This window comes from Nymphalis io, chromosome 5, assembly GCF_905147045.1.
Source record: "Nymphalis io chromosome 5, ilAglIoxx1.1, whole genome shotgun sequence".
NCBI classification, from domain to species: Eukaryota; Metazoa; Arthropoda; class Insecta; order Lepidoptera; family Nymphalidae; genus Nymphalis; species Nymphalis io.
Window position 1 is genome coordinate 3,454,337 of NC_065892.1, and position 13,841 is coordinate 3,468,177.

The 13,841-nt window shown below is 31.6% G+C and overlaps 1 pseudogene; it reads right to left on the reverse strand.

Moving 5' to 3' along the window:
* Positions 1 to 708: 708 nt before the first annotated feature.
* LOC126768511 (proton-coupled folate transporter-like) lies at positions 709 to 11,351 on the reverse strand (annotated as a pseudogene).
* Positions 11,352 to 13,841: the final 2,490 nt, after the last annotated feature.

Below are 13,841 nucleotides of genomic sequence, written 5' to 3' on the forward strand. Positions count from 1 at the left end.
TAAAGTAAATTTTTATTCAATATATTGAATATTGATATTTATATAAAAGACAAGTTACAACTGGCTTACAAAATGTCACTCACCTTTGAGAAAACAACGAAATAAACTCCACCAAGATTTTTTGGAAAATATTCCAAAATATATATATATATTTATATATATAGGCATTAATAAGTAAGATTATATTATTTCTGTATATAAACCACTTTTTGCATATAAATCTTGTACTCCTGGATGATTTTGTCAACGATAGCCATACTTAAAGAAATCTAGTAGATTTCGCATGTGATATATTGTGTGTACAAATCTACTAGAAAAATAATTTCTATATTAAGTTGGTAGGCAGGCAGCCTGTCTTAAAATTTTCCAGGCGATGTAGTGTGCCAATCTACTAACAAATGCATTTCTATTGTGGCAGGCGGCCTGCCTTAAAAGTTGCCAAATTTCATGTACTTTGTACATTAACGCCCTTACTTTATATAAATAGGATTGAACACATATTTTTATGTAAAGGAACAGTAATTGAGCCACATCTCTCACTCATAAGGGAATTGAATACTGCTGCTATTAAAAATTTCTTTACAAAAAAATCCTATACTTATTATCGGTCCAACCGGGTTTTGAACATGAGACCTTATTAGTTAAGATTCACGCGTTCTAACCACTGGTCATCTCGGCTTTTTTTAATCTGTTTGCTTAGACTATATATTTAATTAGTGTGTTGTTAAAATAGTGCTTTGTTGGTTTTTATAATACAGCTTAATTGAAATAACACATCATTTTGAATTTTCCACTGTTTCGTAGTGCACAACTATTTGTTTCTCCATCGCTTCTTGTTTCCTAAGTTTTGTTTCGCGACGGTGCTGTGTAAAGAGCCACCTGGGGACAGGAAGTTTTAACTGTATTTATAAACCTTGGGACAATGGAGCAAAAAATATTATCGTAACTCCGACGTTTCATAACACAGTTCGTGTTTTATTGGGAAATGTGGTTATAGAGTTCTTTGTGGAAGTTTGTTCTTAAAATAAATTTAATAGTCTTTTTACTAATTTCAACAACAGTTATTAAAAAGAAAAAAAAATGTTTATATAGAAATAACTGGTATTATCGAAATGTTAATCCAATTTTTATACCAGTATACATTTGTTATTGAGGTTTGCTATTTTTATTTACTGATTATTTTATCAGTTTTCATCACAAACAAGTAAAGTAACAGCCTGTGAATTTCCCACTGCTGGGCTACGGCCTATTCTCCTTTTTTGAGGAGAAGGTTTGGAACTTATTCCACCACGTTGCTCTAATGCAGGTTGGTGAAATTAGAATGAAATTAAACACATGCAGGTTTCCTCACTATGTTTTCCTTCACCATCAAGCACGAGATAAATTATAAACAGAAATTGAGCACATGAAACTTCAGGGGTCTTGTCCGGGTTTGAACCCACGATCATCGTTTAAGAATCACGCGTTCTAACCACTAGGCCATCTCAGCTCTTAAAAACAAATATTGAAATACAATATTTAAATTTTGTAGTGTATATATTATTTTTGTTGCAGTTAATAAATTGCTGTATAGAATATTCACTTGATTTCGTGCGCATTTTTATTTAAAAAGTTTGAATAAATTAATAGAAAATTGTCTTAGTAAGGGAAGAAATAATTTGTAATTAGAATTAAATTAAAGAGGATCAATATCCACGCCCATTCACACGTCTACACACACGTACACGACCGGAAATACACACAAGGTCACACAGTCGAGCTCTCCACCATAATTGCTAAAGAATTTAATAATCTGAAGCTCCGTCAACATAATGATTGGCCATTCAAATGGGGAATTGATAATACTTACACTAAGATTCCTATTGCGGGAACATTCATAAAGGCACTAAAAATATAAACAGCGCCTGTAAAACTTGTAATAGTTAGGGAATATACTGCTGAAAAAGTTGGTTCAAATATGAGCGCAGCCAGCGTCTCCACCAGGCTGAAGAGCGAGTTCATTTTCCCTGAAAATTAAAGAATGACTCATTTAATGTAACTTTTATTTGTCATGGCCACGTTAGAGTAAGGTCATATTTAAAACTAGTTGTGCCCGCAGTTTCAGCCGCGTATAACTTAAAGCAAACACTAAGAGCAGACTTATAATATTTCAGTTATACAACATTTTTAGTTTTATTTTCGTGGGATATTAGTATTTTTAGGTTTTGCCGCACCTGGTACACAACGCACTTACAATTGGCCACGAAAATAATATCATTATCTTAAATCTATTCCGACATACTTAAATGTCTTACCCTGTGCTTTATTTACCATTTAAAACTAAAACGCAAAATGTAATAAAAAATATGTTTGCTTAAATACTTCAAGTTTTTTTTTTAATTTTTCCATTTATATATAGGAAATATATATATATATATATATATATATATATATATATATATATATATATATATATATATACATATATGTATTTTTAATGCTAAGATATTTTATGATTGATGATGAATATTATTTTAGAAAAAAAAATATTTATCTAGTTTTTAAATGCCGTCGTAAAAATACAAAATAATTGCTGCATATATTTAGAAGCTTTAAACATCAAAAGCACTTAGGAATGTAAATAAAATAAAATATAGAAATGAAAGTGCGTTTACCCATATCTTCTGAGAGAACCAACTTTGAGACCATCGACCTGAGGCTCGTGACAGTCGTTGCGTTTAGAATTTCAACGACCGGCGCTGAAAATAATACAAATATTCCATTTGAATTTATTGGCAACCATGACCTCAAAATGTTTTTTTTTAATTTATTTGCGAAAGTTTATGGCATTGCTGCCAGAAGACTTTAGAGGTTTAAATGCTTGCCAGCAACAAGCAGTTTTCGTTCATTTGTTTTAAACAAACATGTCTCGTCCCAATTCTGCCACACGTATATTTGCATGCTCCAAATCTTTCCCTCGAGAGGAGAGGAGGTGTTTGCCCAACAATGGGATATTACTTGGCTGTTAACTTTTTTACTACGGCAGGGGAGCATCTAAACCATGATGGCAAAAGGGCACCTTCACTTGTATACACTGAATGTGCATGATAGTTAATCACACTGGCTTACTTACACTTCACACCTGTTTTATAATGATAGAAAAAACTGACGATGATGAAGATTATATGGTGTACCAATAATACTAATGGTAATGGTAAAGTGAGCCAAGAAATTTGTATATACTAGATTAAAAATTCTTCACAATGTAAGCGCAACACATCATATCGAAATTATCAAAATTATTATTTCGTAACAGCCTGTGAATGTCCCACAGCTGGGCTAAAGGCCTCCTCTCCTCTTTTTGAGGAGAAGGTTTAGAGCTTATTTTACCACGCTGCTCCAATGCGGGTTGGTAGAATACACATGTGGCACAATTTGAGTGAAATTAGACACATGCAGGTTTCACGATGTTTTCCTTCAACGTAAAGCACGAGATGAATTGAAATCACAAATTAAGCACATGAAAATTGGGTGGTGCTTGCCCGGGTTTGAACCCACGACAATCGGTTAAGATTCACGCGTTCTTACCACTGGGCCACTTTTTTCATTCAATTATTATTTACTTATTCTAATTCTGAAGGTAATTTTCATATTATTTTTGTGAGATATTATACATTTTACGGAACTATAATACAAGCTATAGCGAAACTTTTAAATCTTAAACAGTCTCTACATACATATTTCATGAACCATGCATCAATTTATGCAATAACAATTATGCAATGAAATAAATAACAAACATTACTTCAATATTTACCCATAAACATTTCTAAGTCGGTTTTGACGAAGGCGATGTACACGGAACCAATGAGATTGCTCGTTACATGATGAGGCAAAGCATGGAATCATGAAATTGCCAATGTTTGCTGAATAAACTGATAGAAAATAACGCTCCTGAAAAACATAAGCTAGATTGAGACACTGATATATGTACATTGTACATATCGTATATATAAACCTTATTATTATCTACTTACCTACTCTTAAATAAAGGGCAGAGTTGGCCCAGTAGTTACAACGCTTGAATCTTAACCAATGATCGTGGGTTCCAACCCGGGCAAGCACCACTGAATTTTCATGTGCTTGAACTGTATTTATAATTCAACTCAAGCTTGGTGGTGAAGGAAAATATCGTGAGGAAACCTGCATGTGTGTGTGCATGTGCATTTCACTGAAATTCTGCCACATTGTGGTGGAATAAGCTCCAAACTTATCCTCAAAAAAGGAAAGGAGGCCTAAACCTAGCAGTGGGACATTCACAGGCTGTTACTATACCATAAATAAATAAAGATATAAAACGCCTTTTTCCTTAAATTTTATGATATTATTTAATTGAGTTATTGAATTTTTCAATCAAATCAAATCTTTCAAATACACTACTATCAGCACTTACTTCTCAATATGATATGATGACATGATATGATGATCAATAATGAATGATGGAACTTAGAATTAAAATTATAAAACTACCCAAAATAATCTTCTTCATCAAATGCATTCATAGGATTTTTCTGAGCATTTTATAGACGAACTTGCATGGTTTTTAGCGGTATACTTTTACTCACCTAAAGAACGTGTGATAATATTGTGACAAGCGAAGATGCTGTATTTCAAAGCGTCCCATTTAAGTCGGTATCTTACGAACATGTATTGGATTATACTCTCACCTGTTAAATAAAAATATATCATTAATCAAATAGATTCTTTAGCTCGGGCTAGATTTTATACTTCCCTTGATATTGCATCTGTATTATAACAAATACCTATGTCAAGTGCAACAAAATCTATAGAAAAAACGGCTTTTATAACTCCAGATGATGTGTGAGAATTTTTGAAAATGCCTTTTGTTTTACGTAATGCTCCCTCCGTATATCAAAGAGCATTTAATATTCTCAAAGATAGTGTAGCTTTGGTCTATATGGACGATGTACATTAGCATTAGCATCCCAAACTAATTGAAGAATCTTTTAAGAATTTAGACGCGGATTTAAAAGACGACCGGGGTAGGGTTTACATTGAATTGGAAAAAATTAAATTTCCAATGACTTATTGAATACTTAGGGTATGTAATTTGTAATGGGACAATAAAACCGAATCAAAAAAAGCGAAGCCCTTGTCAACAAGGGCTTCGATATTTTTTACCCCTATCCCCAAAAATATAAAGGAACTACGTCAATTTAATGGCTTAGCAGGTTATTTTAGAAAGTTCATCCCCAATTTTTCATCAATTATGGGGCCATGGTACCATTTAACGAGAAAAGATTTTAAATGTGATTGGACGAACGGACATAACACTGTATATCAATCAATTATTAATCAATTACCTTCTCCAGTATTGATAATGTGTGACCTTGAACGAGATACTGAACTGCATACTGATGCAAGCTTGATCGGGTATGGTGCCATATTTTCCCAGAAACATGATACACAGCTTCGAGTCGATGGTTACTATAGTCAAAGAACTACTGACGTAGAAAGTCGCTATCATAGATATGAACTAGAAACATTGGCTGTATTCAAGGCACTAAAAAATTTTCGCTATTATCTTCTAGTAGGAGTTTCAAAGTCGTTACCGATTGCAATAGTCTTAAAGCGCCCCGCCATAAAAAGAGATCAGCTCGCGTACATAGGTGGCGGGCATTTATGCAATCCTTTGACTTTGATATCGAATATCGTAAAGGTGAGAGGACACCTCATGTAAATTACCTTAGTAGAAACCCTCCTAGCACTAAAGAAGATAATATTGTTTACGCAAATAATGATTGGTTTATCGCCGACCAATACCTTGACCCTGATAACCGAAAAATAGTAGAATCAAGCGAAAATGATACTTTTGAACCTAAATTAATGCCCACTTATGTAATTAAAAATAACGTTTTAAAAAAAATGTTTTGTCGCGCTATAGTGCCCAACAAATTTCGCTGGAAAATTATATTTCTGTTTTATGAAGATCTTCGGTACTTAGGGTGCGAAAAGACTTTCATTAAATTGAGAGAACACTTCTGGCTAATAATAAGTATAAAAAGAGGTTATTTGCTCTTTATTGAGTTTTTTATTATTTTGTGATCACCAACTCATCAAAAACATTATAAGTTAAAAAAAGGAATAGAGAGCCGCTTGTGCACACTGACGAACAAATTATACAAAGTACCTCGACTTTTGCAACATATATTACTCTTTTATAAAATTTTAGTAAAATAAATCGAGATGTTATGCAAAATTCAATAAAATATTTATTTTAAATATTTCAAGAATTATTTAGCCGGAGCCAGTAATTCAATTTTCTGTTTTAAGAGAAGTTGTTAGTTGTTAATAATGCGAAGGTCGTTTTGAAACAAATGGAAAGCAAATATACTAAAAAAAAGTAAACGGTAATTAAGTGTATTAATTAACGGTAATATATTATATTTTGGTTTATTTAAATCAAACTCTATTTCTTTATTATCCCCTGCGAGAGAGAGAGACAGCTGTTGAGAAGACCGTAGATCTCTGGACTGTCCTATAGGATTTACTAGGGCTTTTACAAGCGATTTAAAATTAACCTTAGCACTTCTTATAAGGTTTTTTAACGAATGAATAAAAAAATAATAAAATAATATTAAATGTAAGCTATTTTAATATATTTATTTGTTTGTCGACAACGTAAACTTGAACGAAACGCAAATATGAATGGCAGAAGGTCAATCTACTCCGGAAAATCTGGACACCGTGAATTAGAAATTGACGTATCAAGCACACCGCCGTCTATGGACGGCCGCAACATATATTTTAATAATAAAAATACCTACGTTTTCATAAATTTTGATAACCCCACCCAATTTTGATGGAATAAAGACAATGGAATTTACATATACTTCATATAATAAATTTTTTAATATGCAATTTTTAGCCATTTCAAAGATTTGATCGAACAGACAAACAGACAAAAATTAAAATAATCATTATTTTGGTTACAGACCGACACTTGATTTTTATTTATTTCTATAGATATATGTATATTATTTGGTAACATAACTCGTACGATACATGTAAAGGTTTGTATTTAATAATAATAATTAAATTTGACCTTTGACGTCAACTTATTATATGTATAAAACAATAAAACTTGTGTAAACATATGTCACTTATGTATACTTCTGCATGTATACTTAATAAATATGTGTAAAATAGAATTGATAAGGTTTTTTCTTTAATTTATTTTGTCCATTATGTTCATAATGTACTTGTAATTTTCAAAAATGATTTTTTTTTTCAATCTTTACATATAAAATAATATGATAAATTTGCACTTACCATGATGTGGACCATAAACAATAACAACCACTGAGAGCGTTAGAATGATCTTCCTCCTAATGTCTTCATCGCGTCTTTTAAAAGCAACTACTATAGTTTCTTTAGCTAGAGCTTGTAAGTATGAGAATGAGATTGGCTTAGCCTGAAATATAAAAAAGTTTTTATATTTTTTTAATTAATTTTTTACAGATACTATACTCTATATAAATATATAGCTGGTCAGAATGGTAAATACTACTTCGTAAAGCTTTTCCATCTGAAAGTTACTTTGGTGTCATTTTGACAGAAATGCTCGATAAACGAATGAGGGTAGGAGATTGTTTAGATGATTATTTCTATGAGAAAAATAATTTATTAAATGGACGTGATATTTTTGGTAAAAAAGGCGGTAGTTTGCATTATATACGATATGGTGTATAGACTATCGTACAATACTAGCTGGTGCGTCAGCCACGCGTTTTACAGAGCTTGAAGACTTGTTGAAATTTCTTTTTTTTAATTTGTAAATAGCATAAATGTATTTGTAGTAATTTTAATTTAACTAGAAATTAATTAAAAAATAATTTATTTTGTAATAAATGTATCGTTCAGGGCATTAGGGCATTGTACAGTACATTGTCCAAAAATTCACACTCAAACTTTGGAAATGATAGTTTTTCGCCGTTATGCTTTCATTGTAAGGGAAAAGGGCATCGTGTCTACCAGTGTCCTAAATCAACCTTAAAATGTGATAAATATTGTAAAGTCGGTCACACTTCGAACTGTCCGCAAAAAAGTAATAATGTATTGAACAATGAAAAACGGGTATTATTATCAGAAAGTACAAACGTACAAAAATCTAAATACTATAAACAGGCAGTAATAAATACTTTATTTACAATTAAATGTTTTGTTTGCTTGGGAAATGACTGCAAACTTAAACGACGATTTGAAACTACTTCTGAATTAGAGCTAAATGTTTCAACTTACTATTTACTAATTACACTTGTGATAGCATACGTCAACTTTTAGGAAAGAATCATTTTTTATTACGTTTAGACACCAAAGAAAAAAACATTGTGGATTATTTAGTTGTTGACAATTTGCTACATACAAAGATGTTAATGACAAGGTTGGCGTGGTTGGTAGATACTTGCCTTTTACGCTGAAGGTTGTAGGTTCGATTCCCGCCCAGGACAGAAATTCGTGTGTATGAATATGTCTGTTTGTCCTGAGTCTGGGTGTAATTATCTCTATAAGTATGTATTTACAAAAAAAAAGTAGTATATGTAGTATATCAGTTGTCTGGTTTCCATAGCACAAGCTTTGTACAAGCTTAATTTGGGATCAGATGGCCGTATGTGAAAAATGTCCCAGGATATTATTATTACTATATTAATGGGGCAAAACTTTACCCAACGTTACATTACAAAGGCAGAAAAATTACTAAATATTTCGTTAAAGATTAATAATAATGATTTAACTTGTTTAGATCCAGAAGATAATCTATTCGAAAATTGTGAAGTAAATAAAATAAATGAAATAAATTGCTTTAGTTATGAAATAGTAGACGCCACGATTTTTTTAAAAGGTAGATATCGAAACGTAAAGAGTATTGTATTCAAGAGGGTTTATATACATTAAAAGAAGTTGAATGTTAAATTATTGCTTTTTAATAACTGAATTTCATTTATTAGCACAATATTAAGATTGTTTATCTTTATCGGAAGTAAACCGTTTAATAGTACGAGAAAACTTATAATCGATTCCCCTCGAAGAAATAATTATAAACTTGTTTCACGAACAAGCAACAAAAATATATTCACTAATAGATATATCTATACGTATATACGTTATATATAACGTATAGAGATTGTTTTGTTGTACTAACTTTACAGATTTGACTATTAAATTGACTAACGAAATTCCAGTAGCTTATCGTCCAACTCCAAGGTCCAATGGCCGAGTAGAGTGCTCTAATTTCGATTCGCTCAGAACGTATAATGATCAGTTAGGAAATAATAAATTGGACCAAGTATTTAATAAGATATCGTAGCAGCCTGTGAATGTCCCGCAGCTGGGCTAAAGGCCTCGTCTCCCTTTTTGAGGAAGAGGTTTGGAGCTTATTCCACCACACTGCTCCAGTGCGAGTTGGTAGAATACTAATACATGTGGCAGAATTTCAGTGAAATTAGACACATGCAGGTTTCCTCACTATGTTTTTCTTCACCGTAAAGCAAAAGATGAATTATAATCACAAATTAAGCACATGAAAATTCAGTGGTGGTTGCCTGGGTTTGAACCCACGACTTACCACTGGGCCATCTCGGCTTATATAATAAGATGCAATGAGTATTAAGTAATATGTATTTATAAGGGGATAGGAAAAATTCCAGCAGAAGCATGACAGGGTGACAGGCGATACGATTTCTGATACGAAACAAAATGATAAAGATTTAGAAAGTATAAGACATTAAATAAAAAATTACGTCATAAAAAAATCTTGTAAAACAGAAATCGAGATTTAATAAGACTAGAAAGAAAAAGGCCAAGGAAAGAAAGTTTACAAAATAAGATATTTTGTAAAAAATTTAAAATATACTCCACTCTCTCAAGTAGAAAATGATTAACAATATTTACAAGTCCATTTCGTATATCAAATGTTTTAGGCAAAGATAAATACGAGGTTTGTAGTACCAAATATAGAGGCTACTAGATACTATACTAGAGGCTGGTAAATAGTAATGTTTGACCAGCTGATCGCATACAATCTTGGAAAAGTATGTCTAATAATAATGATGACGATGATAATAAAGGAAGTTTATGTATATGTGTTTGTTTTGTGACAAAATACTTAAATTTTTCTAAACATTCATTTTTGAAGTACGCGAGTTTCAATACTTTATTTTAAGTATAAACGTATTTTTTTATTTTTTATTTTTGCATTTGATGTGATTGTATTATATTATTTACATATTCGTTTGACTCATATTTAAATACTGAAAAAACTAGTTAAAATGTAAGCGTTAAAATCCACGTAAAATTCAAATTAAAACTTGATAACACATTGAATTAAATTATTTATACTATTAATACTTTATATAAATTAAATAACAAAACATTAAAGAACCAATTTAAATTTTAATTGATTATGCAGAAAAAGTTGACCTCATAGAAAATAATAATTAAAAGAAAAGTGACATGACATAATTATTTGATTGTATTTTTATATTTACCTTTTCAGCGTCCTCGATTCCAGGCTTACATTTTGTTTTCAAATAAAAGTATCCATAAGTTAGCGTAAATAAATAAATCATTCCCGATAACGAAAATATACCATAATATCCCCAAAGTTTAAGTAATATTCCGCTTAGTGCTGTACCAATAGGAATACCAGCTGTTTTACATAGATATACCAGACCGACTCGGAAAGTACGGGATTTTTCATCTGTAATGTCACTTATATAGCTGAAAACACCCAAGTAAACCATAACCCAACCTCGAGTAATAGCAGGAAATAAGGCTTCCAAAAACATAGTAAATTCAACCGAAATTTCTCGGAAGAAGAATGTACTTAGAATATTGCTGATGCACACCAGAAACTCTCCACATATTGGCAAAAGAATGGGCAATTTGCGATTTCCAGTTCTATCACTCCATGCTCCCATGAAAATGACCAATAGAGTTGGCAAAGCAGTTTGCACCAAGCTCTTCCATATTTCAATAGAAGATATAACTTTTTGTACTTCACCTTCATAAAATGTGAGATTTTCCTTTCTTTGAGTCAATGAATCACAGATATAATCAGTGTAGTTTAATTTCACACGACACGCTTTTTCCAAGTTAAGATTTTGTATCGCAAGCCTTGCTAGCATTGAGGATATGATGAGTCCAGCTAGAATTGGTTCGACGGAGATATTTGATTTTATAAGCCATAATTTTTCAAGAAAACCTGGTCGCTCAAAATTTTCTTTTTGTTTAATTTTATTTTCATCTAATGGTTCTTCTTCTGGAGTTGAATATTTTATGTCAGAAGACATATTATTTAATCGATAAACTAAATTACATTTGACCTTATCTTTCCTGGAGTCAAATAGATTCAGTGTTGCTTTACGTTGTACTGAAATAAATATAATAACAAAAGATTATTATTATATTAAAAATCACAATATGTTTTATACCGTAACAGCCTGTGAATGTCCCACTGCTGGGCTAAAGGCCTCCTCTCCTATTTTTGAGGAGAAGGTTTGGAGCTTATTCCACCACGCTGCTCCAATGCGGGTTGGTAGAATTCACATGTGGCAGAATTTCAGTGAAATTAGACACATGCAGGTTTCCTCACGATGTTTTCCTTCACCGTAAAGCACGAGATGAATTATAATCACAAATTAAGCACATGAAAATTCAGTGGTGCTTGCCCGGGTTTGAACCCACGATCATCGGTTAAGATTCACGCGCTCTTACCACAGGGCCATCTCGGCTTCCTTATAATATTTAGGCTAGGCTTCCAATATGTTTTATAGTATTGATTTAATTATCATAAAATTTTTGTTTACCATAATATATTAAGGTCTAAATAATTATTGTTTACTTTCAGTAAAATTATTTTCTGTTTCAGGTACAATGCTGATTACTATAATGTAACATGTAATTATGTTATTAATAAACATGCATTTGTAAAAACTAATAAATAATCACACGATAATGAGGGCTGTTTGATGATTATTAATTGATTTATTATTTCAAGATATTAATTTTAGTATATGTGCCTCATTTGCTGTTATTAGACTAGTTTTAATTCAATGAATCATCAAATATAATATCATTTTTTCACGATAAAAACAATAATTAAATATTTATTGGAAATACTTTATTTTTACATGCTGATTTTTGGAGAAAAACAATACATATGCACATAATATTATTTTTAAATCTATATATATTTTTTTAAGTCGATAACTTAAAAACGCTGTTAATATTATTTTAATAATCCATTTAACATTATTTTAACATTCAAGTAATAACTAACTACACAATGACCATTAAGTTAATAATCGGACAAGACCTAATAAAAGATTATGTCTAATTATAAATTATAGCCCTTTGAATGCGTTATCGTACGTTCATATATTATAAGCTATCTGACCTCAGTTAATGATATTAAGATATATTTTTAAAAATCGATATAAAGCTTATAAATAATCTAAAACTCTTCTTCTTCTGCCTAACTGCTCGTTACGAATGCGATCTAGTCGCGTAACGCCACACATCCACCGTAACATCTTTATTTCAATTTCAATAAATAATCTAAAACATATATTCTAAATTATCTTACCTCAGTTATAATCATCATGAAATACGTTACTACTTAAAAGAAGGGCATGAGTCTGTAGTGGCGGAAATTTTGGTTTTGTTAATTTTTGCCTTATTTCTCGTCTGTTGTACTAATTTTGGCCAAAGGGCCAATCTGTAATAGTAACTAATAAATAGTTAACACGGGATATAATATAGTGCACAAGTGTGTGCGTAAAAATAGGTACGCTCTCTATTCCGTCATATACATAATCCGATGGCAACTAAACTTGATCGTGAAAATTTAGACCTACGGCTTGCATGTTTTCCTAGGAAGGAGAGTGAGTGTGAAGCATCGCCAAATTCAAAACTTTACACTGTTAAAGATCAGTAAAAAAAAAACCAATAAGTTATTAATAGCCTGACCTGGGTTTAAATCCAGGGATTCGCCGTCGGTGCGAACTTGTGCGCAGAGGCGGCGTAAGTCGTAGGCGACGGGAGCCACCACCTACGGGCGCGCTCAGGAGGTTTATGCGTTACTTAAAAGCCGTGAACGTGCCGAAAAATTTTACTCGTCATGAATCGATATTATTGACAGAACTTTTATATGTGTCACTACGTGTTCGCTATCTAAATTTTGTCAAGAAAGTTACGAATAATAAGCGAAGTGAAATATTGTGGCTGTGATTATCGGGTGTGTTACCAATGCGTTGCGGATGTTTTAACTATTACCGGTGCTTGGGGTTACCCAGTAGTACTGTACTTAAATACTTAACTACTTATACAATAAAACTACTTCTCTTTTCTTTAAATATGCCAAGCCTTATTAAGTATATACAGAAATAAATAACTATAGCGAGATTTAAAAGACAACTAGCACCATCTACCATCTAGTAACGAAAATGAAAATTAAACGAATATTCGATATAATGTGAATTGATCTTGAAAATACCGTTCACCAAGGACGTTATTGGGAGAACGTCCTTTCCGAATTTAATTTAAGCCCTGTAAACCTGAAAGTAAGAATTTTGAAAAGAAAACACTTTGTTGAATACTTAATAATGATATTAATACTCGAAATACAGATTTAAACTTAACTTACTCTTTACTATATTATACTTAAACTATACTTAATATATATATATAATATATATATATATATATATGTTCTAGTTCAGGAACTTGACAAAACCAATTATATCGGTTCTTCGAATTAGAGAGGTATTTGTTTCTTCTTC